Source organism: Heptranchias perlo, chromosome 13, assembly GCF_035084215.1.
Source record: "Heptranchias perlo isolate sHepPer1 chromosome 13, sHepPer1.hap1, whole genome shotgun sequence".
In the NCBI taxonomy this organism is placed as follows: domain Eukaryota; kingdom Metazoa; phylum Chordata; class Chondrichthyes; order Hexanchiformes; family Hexanchidae; genus Heptranchias; species Heptranchias perlo.
Genome location: NC_090337.1, coordinates 17,737,881 through 17,750,602, shown reverse-complemented (window position 1 = coordinate 17,750,602; position 12,722 = coordinate 17,737,881).

Below are 12,722 nucleotides of genomic sequence, written 5' to 3'. Positions count from 1 at the left end.
AGGTCACTTAGAAAATCATAATATGATTAGGCAGAGTCAACATGCTTTTATGAACGGAAAATCGTGTTTAACAAATTTACTAGAGTTCTTTGAGATGTAACTAGCAGGGTAGATAAAGGGGAACCAGTGGATGTAGTAAATTTGGATTTTCAAAAGGCATTCAATAAGGTGCCACATAAAAGGCTGCCGCGCAAGATAAGGGCTCATGGGTTTGTGGGTAATATATTGGCATGGATAGAGGATTGGTTAATGGACAGAAAACAGAGAGTAGGGATAGACAGATCATTTTCAGGTTGGCAGGATGTAACTAGTGGGGTACCACAAGGATCAATACTTGGGCCTCAGCTATTTACAATCTATATTAATGACTTAGATGAGGGGACTGAATGTAATGTATCCAGGTTTGCTGATGATACAAAGGTAGGTGAGAAAGTAGGCTGTGAGGAGGACACAAAGAGTCTGCAAAGGGATATAGACAGGTTAAGTGAGTGGGCAAGAAGGTGGCAGATGAAGTATAATGTGGGGAAATGTGAGGTTATTCACTTTGGTAGGAAGAATAAAAAAGCAGAATATTTTTTAAATGGTGAGAAACTACTAAATGTTGGTGTTCAGAGAGATCAGGGTGTCCTCATACAAGAAACACGGAAAGTTAGCATGCAGATACAGCAAGCAATTAGGAAGGCAAATGGAATGTTCGATTTTGTTGCAAGGGGATTGGAGTACAAAAAGTCTTGTTACAATTGTACAGAGCTTTGGTGAGACCTCACCTGGAGTACTTGCACAGTTTTGGTCTCCTTATCTAAGGAAGGATATACTTGCCTTAGAGATGGTGCAACGAAGGTTCACTAGATTGATTCCTGGGATGAGAGGGTTGTCCTATGAGGAGAGATTGAGTAAAATGGGCCTATAGTCCCTGGAGTTTAGAAGAATGAGAGGTGATCTCATTGAAACACATAAGCTTGTGAGGGGGCTTACAGGGTAGATGCTAAGAGGTTGTTTCCCCTGGCTGGAGAATCTAGAACTAGGAGGCATAGTCTTAGGATAAGGGGTCGGCCATTTAAGACTGAGATGAGGAGGAATTTCTTCAATCAGAAGGTTGTGAATCTTTGGAATTCTCTACATCAAAGGGCTGTGGATGCTGAGTCATTGAGTATTTTTAAGGCTGAGATAGATAGATTTTTGGGGTCTAGGGGAATCAAGGGATATGGTGATCGGGCGGGAAAGTGGAGTTGAGGTCGAAGATCAGCCATGATCTTATTGAATGGCGGAGCAGGCTTGAGGCGCCATATGGCCTACTCCTGCTCCTAATTCTTATGTTCTTATGTTGAGTAGGCTTTAGTTTTGCATATCATCTACCACTGAAAAGAGCTAACGGCAGATTTACCTGCCCTGGTACTAGACACCTGAAGTGGCTGCTCCTGTCCAGCCAAAGTAGTGTAAGGATTTCCTGTCTTGGAGGCATCCCTGGTGCAGGTCCACTCATGTCAGGCCTAGCGCTGGCAAAAAGGGCAGGAACATAAGGCACATTGCCAGCCTCTCAGCCTGTAGCTGCATGTTAGCCCTCGGTCATTAGGATCCTCAGAAGGTCCCAATTTTATCCAAAGGTTCTGAAGAGTGATGTAATTTTGAAAAATTACCCTCCTTTTCAGCCTTCGACTTGCTCTTGGACCGCTGTGGACCCTCTGATTAGCATGTGACAGCAGGAGGCCTCAGAGCCATATTTAGTAGATATCCCTGCCCTGGGGTGCTCAGCCTGCCAGCCTGTCAAACATGGGCAAGGAAACCTCCTGCTGAATACCACCTACCATCCTCCCTCAGCTGATGAATCAGTCCTCCTCCATGTTGAACACCACTTGCAGGAAGCACTGAGGGTAGCAAGGGCACAGAATATACTCTGGGTGGAGGACTTCAATGTCCATCACCAACAGTGGCTCGGTAGCACCACTACTGACCGAGCTGGCAAGTCCTGAAGGACACAGCTGCCAGACTGGGTCTGCGGCAGGTGGTGAGTGAACCAACATGAGGGAAAAACCTACTTGACCTAGTCCTCACCAATCCACCTGTTGCAAATGCCTCTTGCCATGACAGTATTGGTAGGAGTGACCACCACACAGTCCTCGTGGAGACTAGGTCCCGTCTTCGCACTGAGTTGTGTGGCACTACCACCGTGCTAAATGGGATAGATTCAGAACAGATCTAGCAGCTCAAAACTGGGCATCCATGAGGCGCTGTGGGCCATCAGCAGCAGCAGAATTGTATTCCAGCACAATCTGTAACCTCATGGCCTGGCATATTCCTCACTCTACCATTACCAACAAGCCAGGGGATCAACCCTGGTTCAATGAGGAGTGTAGAAGAGCATGCCAGGAGCAGCACCAGGCGTACCTAAAAATGAGGTGCCAACCTGGTGAAGCTACAATTCAGGACTACATGCATGCTAAACAGCGGAAGCAACATGCTATAGACAGAGCTAAGCAATTCCACAACCAACAGATCAGATCAAAACTCTGCAGTCCTGCCACATCCAGTCATGAATGGTGATGGACAATTAAACAACTAACGGGAGGAGGAGGCTCTGTAAACATCCCCATCCTCAATGATGGCGGAGTCCAGCACATGAGTGCAAAAGACAAGGCTGAAGCATTTGTAACCATCTTCAGCCAGAAGTGCCGAGTGGATGATCCATCTTGGCTTCCTCCCAATATCCCCAACATCACAGAAGCCAGTCTTCAGCCAATTCGATTCACTCCATGTGATATCAACAAACGGCTAAGTGCACTGGATACAGCAAAGGCTATATGTCCCGACAACATCCCAGCTGTAGTGCTGAAGTCTTGTGCTCCAGAACTAGCTGCGCCTCTAGCCAAGCTGTTCCAGTACAGCTACAAAATTGGCATCTACCCAACAATGTGGAAAATTGTCCAGGTATGTCCTGTCCACAAAAAGCAGGACAAATCCAATCCGGCCAATTAGGGCCCTATCAGTCTACTGTCAATCATCAGCAAAGTGATGGAAGGTGTCGTCGACAGTGCTATCAAACGGCACTTACTCACCAATAACCTGCTCACCGATGCTCAGTTTAGGTTCCGCCAGGACCACTCGGCTCCAGACCTCCTTACAGCCTTGGTCCAAACATGGACAAAAGAGCTGAATTCCAGAGGTGAGGTGAGAGTGACTGCCCTTGACATCAAGGCAGCATTTGACTGAGTGTGGCACCAAGGAGCCGTATTAAAATTGAAGTCAATGGGAATCAGGGGAAAACTCTCCAGTGGCTGGAGTCATACCTAGCACAATGGAAGATGGTAGTGGTTGTTGGAGGCCAATCATCTCAGCCCCAGGACATTGCTGCAGGAGTTTATCAGGGCAGTGTCCTAGGCCCAACCATCTTCAGCTGCTTCATCAATGACCTTCCCTCCATCATAAGGTCAGAAATGGGGATGTTCGCTGATGATTGCACAGTGTTCAGTTCCATTCACAACCCCTCAAATAATGAAGCAGTCAGAGCCTGCATGCAACAAGACCTGGACAACATCCAGGCTTGGGCTCATGAGTGGCAAGTAACATTTGCATCAGACAAGTGCCAGGCAATGACCATCTCCAAAAAGAGAATGTCTAACCACCACCCCTTGACATTCAATGGCATTACCATCGCCGAATCCCCCACCATCAACATCCTGGGGGTCACCACTGACCAGAAACTTAACTGGACCAGCCATATAACTACTGTGGCTACGAGAGCAGGTCAGAGGCTGCGTTTTCTGCAGCGAGTGACTCACCTCCTGACTCCCCAAAGCCTTTCCACCATCTACAAGGCACAAGTCAGGAGTGTGATGGAGTACTCTCCACTTGCCTGGATGAGTGCAGCTCCAACAACACTCAAGAAGCTCGACACCATCCAGGACAAAGCAGCCCGCTTGATTGGCACCCCATCCACCACCCTAAACATTCACTCCCTTCACCACCGGCGCACAGTGGCTGCAGTGAGTACCATCCACAGGATGCACTGCAGCAACTCGCCAAGGCTTCTTCGACAGCAATCCCAAACCCGCGACCTCTACCACCTAGGAGGACAAGGGCAGCAGGCACATGGGGACAACACCACCTGCACGTTCCCCTCCAAGTCACACACCATCCCAACTTGGAAATATATCGCCGTTCCTTCATCGTCGCTGGGTCAAAATCTTGGAACTCCCTTCCTAACAGCACTGTGCGAGATCCTTCACCACATGGACTGCAGCGGTTCAAGAAGGCAGCTCACTACCACCTTCTCAAGGGCAATTAGGGATGGGCAATAAATGCCGGCCTCGCCAGCGATGCCCACATCCCATGAACGAATTTTAAAAATTTTAAAATCCAGGAAATGAGGAAGGAGGCTCATCAAATTTACAGGCATCCTACAGACCTGCACCTGCCACAAGCACCAGTCAAGTTTTGCCTCCCATGGAAAGCCCTGGAAATCCCGCAAAGGTATGGAAACCGGATTGCTGGTTCTTTTCCTGACCTTTGCACCCAAGGAGCCAGCTCTTCCTGGGGACAAGGTTCAGAAAAATCGACCCTCTGGACTTCATCTGGGCCGTGCCATTTGTATGTAGTGCTGCTGACTGAATCCTATTTAAATAACTCTGAGTTGGAACTGGGTCACTGACCTCGATTTGGAAAAAGGTGTGCAGAAGTATTGACCAAAAAGTTTTGAAAGATACTAATGATCAGAGAACCAAGAAGACAGCAAAATGTATCTCAGCATTGCCCAGCATCGAGAAGACTCTGTCATCAGCTCAACGGAAGAGAAAGTCTGAGATCGGCCACAAACTGTAAGTCTCAGAGAGGTGTGAAAGACTGGACGAAGACAGTGAAATGCATATCAAACATTTCATGATACATCTGATCACTAATATGGTCTTGCAGTAAACTGGTCAACTTGTAATATTCTCAAACTAATGGATCAGAAAATGAATCTGCCTTAAAAGTTGCAAAAAAAAACATGTTCAGAAGATCTCGCAAGCTGTTTTCAATCTCCAGAACAAAATCATAGCAATAATCCACAGGGAATGATGTCCTAACCTCAATGCAAAACTGGCTTCATGTGACATATCTGGTAAGCTATTCATTTCCATAAGTAACTTCCTTGGAGAATCTAATCACTAGTTCATGATAAATGGGTATTAATTTTCTTTATAATAGCATATCTGTGCAAGAATCTCCCAGGGATGATTATTTGGCCCTTTCTGTTATCCACTGATATACTGGATGCCACCAAAGTCCTTTCTTTTAAACTGATGATGTTACCTACTACAGAATAGTTAACTCTTAATCGGAAAGACAAAGAGTAACCAAATCACTGCAGGGAGAGACATACAGGCTGAACATTTAGAAAACAAGTGGTCTGTTACTTTCAATGATGAAAAGGCCAAATCAATAATCAGTTAAAAATAGAATGATTGAGATGCTTTCCATACACTGCTCATTTATAGGGATACCAAACTTTTAAGTTTAAATACCCGTCGCCTTGGGTAGTAACCACATTCAAGTTCTGCGAAGGAAAACAGGTCGCAAAGATGGTTGGAAAATGAACTAATTTGAATCTGGTATTCTATTACAGCTTAAAACATTTCAGGCAAATGTAACCTTGAACTTCATTTTTCAAATAATGAATCAAAAATTTATATTCGTAATTCTTTCTAGTCCACCGAATTGTGCACAAAACCATGAAGCAATATTACCTGAATTAGACAGTAGGTGGCATCTGAAATCCAAACCGGCCTAAACTGAATTAATTTGGAATAAATCAAAATCGGTCAGGAGCAACTTAGTTACAGGGGTAGATTTACAATTTGCTGCCCTGGTGTAAAACTGACATTGTGGGCCCGATATTTGGAGAGCGGCAGGCTCGCGGTGGGGAGTCGACTGGGTGTGTGGGTAACGCGCCCGGTGAAATCGGGGTGTTCCCCACGCAATCGCAGGCTAATTGAAGCCACTTACCTTTGCTTCCAGGTTTCGTGCTGGAAAGCTGCGCAGCGGGCAGACTGTGCATGCGCAGCATAGGCTGTCAGCTGGAGGAGCCCTATTTAAAGGGGCAGTCCTTCACTGACTGATGTTGCAGAAAATAGGAAAAATTACAGCATGGAGCAGCCCAGGGGACGGCTGCTCCCAGGTTTAATGATGCCTCACTCCAGCTCTTATTGGATGGGGTGAGGAGGAGGGGGAGGACAGAGATCTTCCCCCCGGTGGGCGGGAGGAAGCGGCCTGCCTCTGCCACCAAGAAGGCCTGGCTCGAGGTGGCAGAGGAGGTCACCTGCACCACCAACATATCACCCACCTGCATACAGTGCAGGAGGCGCTTCAATGACCTAAGCAGGTCAGCCAAAGTGAGTACACTTACTGATTCTCCTACACTCCATCTGCCACATCACCGCCCTCACCCCACATCTCCTTCTGCACTGCCAACACTACTCTGTCACATCACACCTCACACCCACTCAAAGCTCATCCTCATCTTACCTGCACTTACTCACCTCGCCAGTACTCATCCCACCACTACCATTCAACCCAATCCTCATACAATCTCATGGCTCTATCTCATACTCACCATCTCATACATCTCTTTCACTGTCAGCCTCACTCAACCTGCCATTACCTGTGCTGCAGCCACAGGGCATGCATCAAATACGTGCAGTAGGAAGCGTAAGGCAAACGTGTCGTGAGCATGAAGGGGATGCACAAGGGTGTTTGAGGGTTTGTCATGGTTTTTACTTCTATTTAATTTCTGATCAACTCACATTACATATTATATTGTCACCACTACTGCCACGTCTTTGCAAATCTTGTCTGGTTTGTGCAATAATGCCCTTTCCTGAGGATCACCATGAAGACCCACAACTGATGTCACCCATCGTGTCACTGCAGAGTGGGTGTAGGTGTATTTGCAGGGCTCTTTTGTGCAGACGACTGAGAGACGTCGGCAATGTCCCCGGTGGCACCCTGGAAGGATGTGAAGGAGAAGTTGTTGAGGGCAGTAGTGACTTTGACAGCGACAGGTAAGAAGATGGTGCTCGGGCCAGCCGGGAGCACCTCGGCATGAAGGAGGCTGCAGATGTTCACGACTACATGTCGAGTGACTCTGAGCCTCCGTGTGCACTGCTGCTCAGAGAGGTCCAGGAAGCTGATCCTCGGTCTGTAGACCCTGTGGCGAGGGTAGTGCCTTCTGCGACGCATCTCTCTCTGCGGTTGCCCTCCCTCCTGCTGTATAGGTGGATGTGTCACAGCACTGTGTTGTGGAGCTCCACGTGTCAGAGGTGGACGGCGTGGCCGGCGAGGCCGGTGATGCTGTTCGTCCTCCGAGGAGGTCATGACTGCAGCTATGGCGGCCCCAATCAGGAAGATGTACATTTGAGGGGGTCCGCAAGGTAGGTACATGTGTCTGGACACCGGGGTAAGTGTGCAAGTTTGTGAATTTTATTGTTAGGAGGAGGGTGGTGGAGGCTAAACATTGTCCAAAGTGACAGAGTGGCCTCCTGCAATGAGTGAGGGTCTCCCCCCACCACCTGTCAAATGGACCTCTGCAGCTACCACAGGCTGATGGCTGCAACACGTCCATTTCAACTGGGAGTGTTTCCCCCAGTATGGGAAACAGTCCAAGTTGATCTGAAAATCCCACCCCTCCTGAAATATCAGGTCAATCAGGTCTGTAAACGACCTGAAGTACCTGGTTAATTACTTCAAGTGGCACCCCGTCGGCTTTAATTGCCGGTGGGAGTCCCACATGCGGAGGCTATGCGCACATGTCAGTGCGTCACTGGGGAACCCGGAAGTGGGCGGGTTGGAGCCGGGCTCCAGACCCGCCCTGGAAATCCCCGATTTCGCAGACCCCCCCCCCCGCCCGCCACGAATGCACCTGTGGTGCGAAAATCGAGCCCTGTGAGACAGCCACCTGTTATAGGAGCTGCTCAATCTTCACTTCCACTGATGTCAATGAAAATCGAGCTGTTTCTATAACGGGGCAGCCAATTCCCCCACACCAGTTTTACGCCCAAGAAGCATGTTGAAAATTTATTCCACTATGTTTGCATTTTTAAAAAAGGAACAGGTCCTTCAGTTTTAATTTTTTTTAAGTTGAAAGGTGGTGATTTCAATCTTTTAAGTTAAAAGGTGATTTCCTCATTATATTTTTCAACTGATCTCCATCTCAGCATTCACACTTTCCTATCACTGAACAAGTGATCAGGAGCAGGAACCCTGGCTGGTTTTCTTATCCCTTCTTCAAGGGTACTGAGGCTAATTGTAGCATCCTTAATGCTGTCCCAACTAACTCAGCACAGAGTAAGGATCAAAATTCAGATCTGCTGGCCTCTATGCCTCAGTATTACACTAAACATTTACCTACTAAGCCTTCAGGAAACTCCATGCACTTAAATAGGTTTCCAATCTGCTACACCTAAACATTGATATTCACAGCTCTGCATCTGAATGTGATATGAGGTCTATATCGCTGTACATAACAATTCATTGTACATAGTCTAGGAGAAACTGATCACCTATTTCATTGATTTCAGCTTTACTTTGAGTGGAAGAGAAAGTGCAGTTTTGTGCTTTTATCCACTTTTGCCCTTATTCTGTCACCATTGGAACATTTTTTTTACAAAATATAAACAAAAGAATTATGATTTACATTAAACATTGTCAGTGTTTTCCCTCCATTTCTATTGCTATTTACCCAATTGTTTAAACAATGAGTCCCGATAACATAATTGGCAAGTAATGAAGTGAAGGAGTTACTGAAGACTTCTGCTAGGAAACTGCAATATCATTAGAGGTACAAGCCAGGAAAGCAATGTTATCATACAAACGCTTAACACTAATGTAGTAGAGCCATTAACCCACTTATTTCCATTTATTTTAAACAGACTAGCAACTCCATTAAAATAGCATCATAAGAAATTTAATTCGACTGTGTCAGGTATTCGTACGATAACATCACTGTTTGTCATTTCTAGCCTAAATACATTAGCCAAAGGATTTTCCTACATCAATTGTGTGTGATAATTTAGTTGCTGCACCTTGTCAGGGCCAATAGCCAGTATTGCAGTATCTCTGTTGTCAGCACTCACTGCTTAATTAAAATCTAAAAGTTGATTGAAATGGAAAGACCAAACCAAAAGATGCTAAGACTAATTTCAAATCTATTTCACTGTTTGATTTTTTTTAAGCAGCCATAAACTTTCTCCTGAAAGGGTGTTAGCAGCAGTACTCCTTTTCTTTAAATCCAACAGCTATAAAGGATTGCAATTTAACATTCATTATTTTTGTCTCTATAAGAACATAAGAAATAGGAGCAGGAGTAGGCCATATGGCCCCTCGAGGCTGCTCCACCATTCAATCAGATCATAGCTGATCTTTGACCTCAACTCCACTTTCTCGCCTGATCCCCATATCCCTTGATTCCCCTGGAGTCCAAAAATCTATCCATCTCAGCCTTGAATATATTCAATAGCTCAGCATCCACAGCCCTCTGGGGTAGAGAATTCCAAAGATTCACAGCCCTCTTTGTGAAGAAATTCCTCCTCATCTCAGTCTTGAATGGCCGACCCTGTATCCTGCGATTATGCCCCCTAGTTCTAGACTCTCCAGCCAGGGGAAACAATCTCTCAGCATCCACCCTGTCAAGCCCCCTCAATACCTTATATGTTTCAATGAGATCACCTCTCATTCTTCTAAACTCCAGAGAGTATAGGCCCATTCTACTCAACCTCCCTTCATAGGACAACCCTCTCATCCCAGGAATTAATCTAGTGAACCTTCATTGCATCGCCTATAAGGCAAGTATATCCTTTCTTAGATAAGGAGACCAAAACTGTACGCAGTACTCCAAGTGAGGTCTCACCAATACCCTGTACAACTGTAGTAAGACTTGCCTACTCTTATACTCCAACCCCCTTGCAATAAACATGCCATTCGCCTTTCTAATTGCTTGCTGTACCTGCATACTAACTTTTTGTGTTCTTGTACGAGGACATCCAAATCTCTCTGAACACCAACATTTAATAGTTTCTCACCATTTAAAAAATATTCTGTTTTTCTATTCTTCCTACCAATGTGAATAACCTCATATTTCCCCACACTATACTCCATCTGCCACCTTCTTGCCCACTTACTTAACCTGTCTATGTCCCTTTGCAGACTCTTTGGGCCTGATTTTAGCAGGCCTGCGGGTTTCCGGCGGGTTGGGTTTCAGGTGCGTGTCCTCCGCGTCCGGTGAAATTAGTGGGTTGCCCGCGTGATCGTAGCAGGCAATCCACTAATTGGAATCACTTACCTGCTCCTCCGGGGTCTGCGCTGCTGGTCTGCGCGTCGGGCGGGCTGCGCATGCGCAGTACGATCTGTCAGCTGGAGGCTCTCGAGTTAAAGGGGCAGTCCTCCACTGACAGATGCTGCAACCAATGGAACAAATTACAGCATGGAGCAGCCCAGGGGGAAGGCTGCTCCCAGTTTAATGATGCCTCACCCCAGGTATCATCAGATGGGGTGAGGAGGAGTGGGGGGGACAGAGATCTTCCACCCGGCGGGCGGGAGGAAGCGGCCTGCCTCTGCCACCAAGAAGGCCTGGCTCGAGGTGGCAGAGGGGGTCACCTGCGCCACCAACATATCGCCCACCTGCATACAGTGCAGGAGGCGCTCCAATGACCGCAGTAGGTCAGCCACAGTGAGAACACGTAGTCTTTCCCCTACACTCCGTCTGCCACAACACTGCCCCCACCCCACATCTCCTTCGGCACCGCCAACACTACTCTGTCACATCACCCCTCATACCCACTCAAACCCCATCCTCATCTGACCTCCACCTACTCACCTTGCCAGTACTCACCCCGCCACTAACACGCAACCCAATCCTCATACAATCTCATGGCTCTATCCCATACTCACCCTCTCGTGCATCTCCCTCACGGCCAGCCTCACTCAACCTGCCACCACCTGTGCTGCAGCCACAGGGCATGCATCACATATGTGCAGTAGGCAGCGTAAGGCAAACGTGTCGTGAGCATGAAGGGGATGCACAAGGGTGTCTGAGGGTTTGCCATGGGTGTTACCTATATTAAATTCCAGAGCAACAAACATCACACATTATATTGGCACCACCACTGCCATGTCTCCGCGAATCCTGTCTGTTGTGTCCAATAATGCCCGCTCCTGGGTATCACTATGAGGACCCACCACTGATGCCACCCATTGTGTTACTGCAGAGTAGGTGCAGGTGTATTTGCAGGGCTCTTCCGCTCAGACGACTGAGAGACATCGGCGGTGTACCCGGCTGCACCCTGGAAGGATGCGGAGGAGAAGTTGTGGAGGGCAGTGGTGACTTTGGCAGCGACAGGTAAGCAGATGGTGCTGGGGCCAGCCAGGAGCAGCTCGGCATGAAAGAGGCTGCAGATCTCCACGACTACATGTCGAGTGAATCTGCGCCTCCGTGTGCACTGCTGCTCGGAGAGGTCCGAGGAGCTGAGCCTCCGTCTGTGGACCCTGTGGCGAGGGTAGTGCCCTCTGCGATGCATCTCTCTCTGCGGTAGCCCTCCCTCCTGCTGTACAGGTGGATGTGTCACAGCACTCTGTTGTGGAGCTCCATGTGTCAGAGGAGGACGGCGTGGATGGCGAGGCTGGTGATGCTGTTCGCCCTCCGAGGGGGTCATGACTGCAGCTAGGGCGGCCCCCATCCGCAATATGTACATCTGAGGGGGTCCGCAAGGTAGGCACATGTCTCCGGACCCCGGGGTGAGTGTGCAGGTTGGTGACTTTGACCGTCAGGAGGGGGGTGGTGGAGGCCACACTTTGTCCCAAGTGACAGAGCGCCCTCCTGCAATGGGTGAGGGTCTCCCCCCCCCACCTGTCAAATGGACCTTTGCAGCTGCCACAGGCTGACGGCTGCAACACGTCCAGTTCAACTAGGACTGTTTCCCCCAGTGTGTGAAACAGTCCCATGTTTCCCCAAAATCACACACAGTCCCTTAATCAGGTCAGTTAATGACCTGAACAAGCAAAATAAATAACCTCAAGTGGCATCCCGCTGGCTTTAATTGCCTGCGGGATTCCCACCAGCGGGGGCCACGCACGCACCCCCGCACGTCATCGGGGAACCCGGAAGTGGGCGGGATCGTGGCGCGATCCGGTCACGTGACTGGATATCGGGATTTTCGGGGCCCCCCCGCTGGAAACCCACAGGAAACCCAACGGTAAAATCGAGCCCTTTGTGTCCCCCTCACAGCTTACTTGCCCACCTAGCTTTGTATCATCAGCAAATTTGGATATATCACACTCGGTCCCTTCATCTAAGTCATTAATATAGATTGTAAATTGCTGAGGCCCAAGCACTGATCCTCGCGGCACCCCACTAGTTACAGCCTGCCAACCTGAGAATGACACATTCATCCCTACTCTCTGTTTTCTGTCCTTTAACCAATCCTCTATCCTTGCTAATATATTACCCCCAACCCAATGAGATCTTACCTTGTGTAACAACCTTTTGTGTGGCACCTTATCCAATGTCTTTAGAAAATTCAAATATACTACATCCACTGGTTCCCCTTCATCTACCCTGCTAGTTACATCCTCAAAAAACTCTAGTAAATTTGTCAAACATGATTTCCAATTCATAAAACCGTGTTGACTCTGCCTAATCATATTATGATTTTCTAAGTGCCCTGTTACCACTTCCTTAATAATGGATACCAACATTT